Consider the following 7,051-nt stretch of genomic DNA (forward strand, 5'->3'; position numbering starts at 1 on the left):
TCTTGTGATTCCCCTCTTGCCATATCTATGCATCCCTATCTCTTCTGTTCCCTCCATCTCAGCAACTCTTTCTTACTTTCTCTTGCCATATCTATGCATCCCTATCTCTTCTGTTCCCTCCATCTCAGCAACTCTTTCTTACTTTCTCAAGTCCTCTATCCTTCTGATTGTCCTATCTCTGGCCAGAGGGATGAGAGAGTACTGTGTTTGGGGCTGAACTTTAGCAATCTCTTGTTAATGTATTTGGGTCAAATGAGAGACCTCAGTAAAGGATCTGGGGCAACATTAAAAAAATATTTAATACTCTGAATTTCTTCTACCAATTTATTTTCTTTTAAAAAAATTTTTAACTTTTCACTTATTGAGATTTCATAGATGGCAAAGCCTACCTTACATAATAGACATGATCCATCACATTAATGATATTTCAATCATTAAAAACTTTCATGTCACAAAACAGAGCAAAGCAAAAAACAAAACAAAAAAAACCCACAAAGCAAATTACAGTTCCACCATCTGAGTGGGGACTCAGAAACACCTTCTTAAGTTGCTGCTTTACCATAAAAACACAAAATAATGAGTTAGTTTAATCTAGAGATATTTTTCAGACAGAGAATGTGATATCAAGCCAAAATGACAAAGAAGAAAACGTGAAGGCCACTGGGAGATGGTACATTGAGACTCTACCCATAGGTATGTAGATACAGATATGAGTTTGCATAATGGCCACCTTTAACATTAGGTGTGAACAAGAGAGGTGAACAGACTGAGTTTGATGTGTAAGTGCTGAGGGAGAAAGTAAGGAGATGTGACCATGTCAGCTGACCATCTTCCACTTCCTGTAGAAGTGCAGGATGTCCTTGACTTCCACACAAGCTTCAGTTGCCGTCCCCAAGGCCAGCTGCAGGTGGTATGAGAAATTCCTAGGGTTGTCTAAACAGATGCCCATGAGGATGGTGATCATGCTATTGTGGTCGGGGGTCCCAGGCCAGGATGAGTGCAGCAGACCTCTGCAGAAGTCCAGAATGTTACAGAGGTCCCAGGCATCAGAGTGTGGCCTGGTCATCCTGGGTTTCACCAACATCACAGACACAAAAACCTGGCAGAGAAGGTACTTGTTGCATCTCTTCAGCTCCCCCTCTAGGAAGGTTATGTCTGCTGAAGCCTGCTTGTCCTCCCTTCTCAGGCTATACAATATGTCCACCACAATGTTGGGTACAATGAGGAGGAGCTGACCACCAGTGGCAAGCTGCCAGATGACTGGCAGGTGCTCACAGAGAGCCTGGGGGTCAGGGAACACGTAAGGGGTCAAAGCTGACTGAATCTGGATGTGCTTGAGAGTCTTCTCCAGCAGCACCACCTCATGTTAAAGCCACAGTTGCACTATGTCTTTGAAAGATCTAATCCTGGAAGTTTTCTCTGGAAACTGCTAAGATGAGTTGTCTGGTCCTTCAAACCCAGTGCTCACAAAGACCCCTGAATGAGAGTTGTACCTCAGAACTGTCCAGGGAGAGTCATGGCAAAGTGGCCAAAGTTTCTGAGGAAACAGATGCACACAGCAGCTTCATCCTGGAAGTTGAGTGGAGCTGGGCCCACCCTCTCCTGGGAAGCCCACTGCAGTGAGTGCTGGCCCAGGGCAATGTCCTCCAGGAGGTGCAGGAACTGGGGAAGGTGTGGGCCCTTGCAGCTCTGTAGTAGCTCACAGAGATGGTGGGACAGGCCCAGGCCTGGCTGCTGCAGGTCTCACATGGAGGGCAGCAGGTTCAGCAGCATGGACAGGTGGTCCCACAGGCTGAGCAGGCTCTGCTGACATGTGGTGAGGAGGCTGCAGTTGGCATGGGACCAGCCCGGGTTCACCTTGACCATGGCTGCAGCCCCGCTGCAGAAAGGACCTGCAGTTTCTTCTGAATGATCTAGGGATTGTGGCAGGGTTGGCTGATGGAGGCTTTCTGCCCTGAGTTTCAGCCAGCAGGAGGCTCTGTCTCGAGACAGCTGCTCACATGGTCCTCTGTGATAGATGCTTTGCTGGAGGCAGGACTCTGAGATGTCAGGAAACTTGCTGAAGACAGGAGTGAAGTGAAAGTCATGTTTGACTGGGAGCTTGTGACTCAACTGGGCTGACAGGCTAGCAGAACTGGTTGTTCTAGGAGTTAACTGGGAGGTTGACACATCTTCAGCTTGTCCCCAGGAGGGGAAATTCTGTCTTTGGATTTGGCTACCCCTCCTGCATTGCTTGTGGATTCAGGGAACCACTTTATTCTTCGTCAGTTGTGTCTGAATAAGTGGTTTCACTGCTGAGTTCTGAGCTGACTTGTGAGCATAAGGATGTGTTTTCATCTTCACCTATCTCATCCCAGTCACAGCAAGAATGATAACTGGCTTCTGGGTTGTCACCCTCACTGAAAATGTGAGATAACCTGTGGTTTTTCTGAAATTTGCTGTGGTGGGTCCCAGGGCAGGGGGCTGGAGGGTCTCAATGATCCTTCCCAGCCTCCATCTTCTGTTGGTCTTCCTTGTCCCTGGGGATGTCCACCTCTGGAGTCAGCTTCCTTTTCTGGAGCTCAGCCTGGAGGCGTGTTGTCACATGTTGAATTGAATGAGAGAAAAGTTCATGGTGAAGGTGATTGCTGACCTGTGCAGCTTGGAGCCTGCTGTCCTCAGGCTGTGCATGCTCATGAGGCAGAGGACCACCGTGTGGAAGATGAGGAGGTTAGGGAGGAACTGGTAGCCTTTTGTGGGCTTTTTCTCTCTGCAGGCCTGGCTCAGGTCAGATGGGCAGAGCTGATAGGAAAGACAGAGACAGAAGTCTCCCAGAACCAGCTGGCACACGGCCACAAGCCTGGTGGCTTTTAATTTCCTCTGAGGCTGTAAGAGATTCTGAAGGTAGAGGAAGCTAACCTTTTGTTATCCCAACACAGCCTCTGGCTAGGACAGAGCTTCTTCCCCTGGTACCTCTTCAGCCCACTGTATCTTTTTCCTGCATTTTGGTAGAGTCATTTGATAAGGATGCCTCCTTTAAAAGGCAATTCGAGTGGAGGCAGTGCTGGTAGAAGTATGTGGCTTCCATGTTCTAGTACTTGCTCCCTGTGAGAGCTCCCAGCTGGTTGAAGCACATGCCCATATGGGGTGCCACTGACAGGGCTTGATAATAACACCTCTCCTCCAGGTCCTTTGTGGGCAGGGCCAGGAACTCATTCTGAAAGCAGAACAAGTCTCCCAGGTACAGCAGGCAGCAGTGGCAGGCTATTCGTGCCCAGGCCATCTCTTCCTCTAACGAAAGACCTTCTCTCTTGCAGCCGATGAAATGGATGGCATTGTGAGGCCAGCCGATGAACCTCCATAAGCCCAGTTTATAATGCTCCTGCAGGAACAGGAAGAGGTATTCATAGAACCCGAGGCTGCCCTTCAGATGCACCCGCAGGGGGCCTTCCCACTATTCAGAGGTGTCCATGTGCTTTCTGTTGGTCTTCAGCAGCAGCAGAGCCACATCAGAGCATGTTTTCCTCCAGAGCAGCTCTTCTGCTTTCCTCCCATAATCCACTGGGTGCAAGAATATGAGTTTAATGCAGACTTGCTGGGCCATATCCCTGAGGGCCAGGACATGAGGCTTGAAAAGCTCTTTGTGGGCATTTCCTTTTAGAAGGAAATGGTCGAGATGCTGGGCTGCCCTGCAAATATCCTGGTAAAGGAGTCTTGCCTTCAGGGCTTCTATCTGGCTGCTCTCCATCAGGCTGGACTCTTTTCCCACAACACTGATGTGTGTCTTCAGAACTCTGTCTTCCTTGGAGGACATTTGGATAAATTTCCCAGCAGGCTTCCTGATATAAGGCAATTCAGGACAGCTGTTCCCAATGAAGCCAGGGTGCAGTCACAAACAATTCTGTGAAACTGTGACTAAAACTCATGAAGTCCAGAGATGAACAACATTAAATCTCCTTGAGATGGATGCAAAGGAGACTGTCCTCTGAACCATGCATCTGAACTCTACCAATTTATTTTCTGTCTTTATTGCAGAAGAGTCTTTTTGAATACTAAAAAGGGAAATTCATACCCCAAGTCACATATATTCTCATATTTATTTATATATTATTGAGAAGGGAAAGATGTAGGGAGCTTACTGGTCAGAGAAGATGAAGCAGATGAATTTCTCTTTATGATGAAAGCTGGAAAGATGACTGTATGACTGAGTATGGAGGAGCTGGCAGTGACTTCCTGTCCCTCAAGCACAGAGCAGACTTCTGAGGTGCCTGCACTTTCTATAGCACATTGGGCAATTACTGACTCTACTTTCCTCACTTCAAAAGTAGGCTAGTATTAGAATCTGTCAACTACAAATTGGTACTTACCAAGAGCATTGTCAATGACTGAACAACAAAAGCATTTGCCATCTAACTTAATGGAGATTGAATCCTGTGATGGTATAGCTGTTGACCTGAAGCAACCCTTGAGGAAGCTCAGGGCAGAGTGAGGCACTCTGTTCTCCAGGGAATCTGGTGAGACAGGTCTTTAGATAGTTGGATGTTTTTAGGGACAGATTTTATGATCTCAATCCTTGCATCTCATATCTAGAGAAGCACTAAATACCTTCATGGTGACATCAGATCCTCATGACTAACAAAAAACCTTTTGTAAAATGAGTGCTCCATGATATTGAACTCCCTCTTCATCAAAACCTTATATATTGACCTTCCCCTACTGCTGCTTTGCAGCAATCTCTCAGGGTTAACTGAGATGCTGCCTCCTGGGCTGCAGTCCTCATTTTGCCCCCAATAAAACTTAACTTGCAGCTCTCAAGTTGTGCATCTTTTTTAGTCAACAACTCATTAAATAGCTTTGAACATTAAAGGAAATGATTTAGTATATCTAGAACACTTAGTAGATATCATCATTATTATTTATTTATTATTATTATTATTACTTTATAATATTGTGTTGGTTTTGACATACATCAACATGTATCCACCATGGGTGTACACATGTTCCCCATCCTGAAACCCCTTCCCACCTCCCTCCCCATACCATCCCTCTGGGTCATCCCAGTGCACCAGCCCCAAGCTTCCTGTATCCTGCATCGAATCTGGACTGGCGATTCATTTCTTATATGATATTACACATGTTTTAATGCCATTCTCCCAAATCATCCCAGCCTCCCTCTCCCACAGAGTCCAAAAGACTGTTCTATACATCTGCATCTCTTTTGCTGTCTCACATACAGGGTTGTCATTACATCTTTCTAAATTCCATATATATGCATTAATATACTATATTGGTGTTTTTCTTTCTGGCTTACTTCACTCTGTATAATAGGCTCCAGTTTCATCCACCTCCTTAGAACTGATTCAAATGTATTCTTTTTAATGACTGAGTAATACTCCATTGTGTATATGTACCACAGCTTTCTTATCCATTTGTCTGCTGATGGACATCTAGGTTGCTTCCATGTCCTGGCTATTATAAACAGTGCTGCAATGAACATTGGGGTACAGGTGTCTCTTTCAATTCTGGTTTCCTCAGTGTGTATGCCCAGCAGTGGGATTGCTAGGTCATAAGGCAGTTCTATTTCCAGTTTTTTAAGGAATCTCCACACTGTTCTCCATGGTGGCTGTACTAGTTTGCATTCCCACCAACAGTGTAAGAGGGTTCCCTTTTCTCCACACCCTCTCCAGCATTTATTGCTTATAGACTTTTGGATAGCCAACATTCTGACTGGCGTGAAATGGTACCTCATTGTGGTTTTGATTTGCATTTCTCTAATAATGAGTGATGTTGAGCATCTTTTCATGTGTTTGTTAGCCATCTGTATGTCTTCTTTGGAGAAATGTCTATTTAGTTCTTTGGCCCATTTTTTGATTGGGTAGTTTATTTTTCTGGAATTGAGCTGCAGGATTTGCTTGTATATTTTTGAGATTAGTGATTTGTCAGTTGCTTCATTTGCTATTATTTTCTCCCATTCTGAAGGCTGTCTTTTCACCTAGCTTAGAGTTTCTTTTATTGTACAGAAGCTTTTAATTTTAATTAGATCCCATTTGTTTATTTTTGCTTTTATTTCCAATATTCTGGGAGGTGGGTCATAGAGGATCCTGCTGTGATGTATGTCGGAGAGTGTTCTGCCTATGTTCTCCTTGAAGAGTTTTATAGTTTCTGGTGTTACATTTAGATCTTCAATCCATTTTGAGTTTATTTTCGTGTATGGTGTTAGAAAGTGTTCTAGTTTCATTCTTTTACAAGTGGTTGACCAGTTTTCCCAGCACCACTTGTTAAAGAGATTGTCTTTAATCCATTGTATATTCTTGCCTCCTTTGTCAAAGATAAGGTGTCCATAGGTGCATGGATTTATCTCTGGGCTTTCTATTTTGTTCCATTGATCTATATTTCTGTCTTTGTGCCAGTACCATACTGTCTTGATGACTGTGGCTTTGTGTAGAGCCTGAAGTCAGGCAGGTTGATTCCTCCAGTTCCATTCTTCTTTCTCAAGATAGCTTTGGCTATTCGAGGTTTTAAAAATATGGAATGCTTCACAAATTTGCGTGTCATCCTTGCACAGGGGCCATGCAAATCTTCTCTGTATCATTCCAATTTTAGTATATGTGCTGCTGAAGTGAGCACTTGAAGAGATCTTTAATCTTTCCAATTCTATTTTTTTCCATCTATTTCTTTGTATTGCTCATTTAAGAAGGATTTCTTCTCTCTCCTTGCTCTTCTTTGGAACTCTGCATTCAAATGGGTATATTTTTCCTTTTCTCCTTCGCCTTTTGCTTCTTTTTTTTTTTCACAGCTATTTGTAAGGCCTCTTCAGACCACCATTTTGCCTTTTTGCATTTCTTTTTCTTGGTATTCTTTTGATCATCACCTCTTGTACAATCTTCAGGCACTCTGTCTACCAGATCTAATTCCTTGAATCTATTTGTCACTTCCACTGTATAATCATAAGGGATTTGATTTACGTCATAGCTGAATGACCTAGTGGTTTCCCCTAATTTCCTAAGTTTAAGTCTAATTTTTGCCAAAAGGAATTCATGATCCTAGCTACAGTCAGCTCCTGGTCTTGTTT

General features: G+C 44.1%; 1 non-coding gene across 1 annotated transcript; it reads right to left on the bottom strand.

Annotated features, from left to right (window-relative positions):
* Positions 1–6,499: 6,499 nt before the first annotated feature.
* Positions 6,500–6,606, bottom strand: LOC112587681. Its single transcript, XR_003112181.1, has one exon. It is a non-coding gene; the product is annotated as a U6 spliceosomal RNA (small nuclear RNA).
* Between the last annotated feature and the right edge of the window lie 445 nt (positions 6,607–7,051).

Source organism: Bubalus bubalis, chromosome 10 (assembly GCF_019923935.1).
Source record: "Bubalus bubalis isolate 160015118507 breed Murrah chromosome 10, NDDB_SH_1, whole genome shotgun sequence".
NCBI lineage: Eukaryota > Metazoa > Chordata > Mammalia > Artiodactyla > Bovidae > Bubalus > Bubalus bubalis.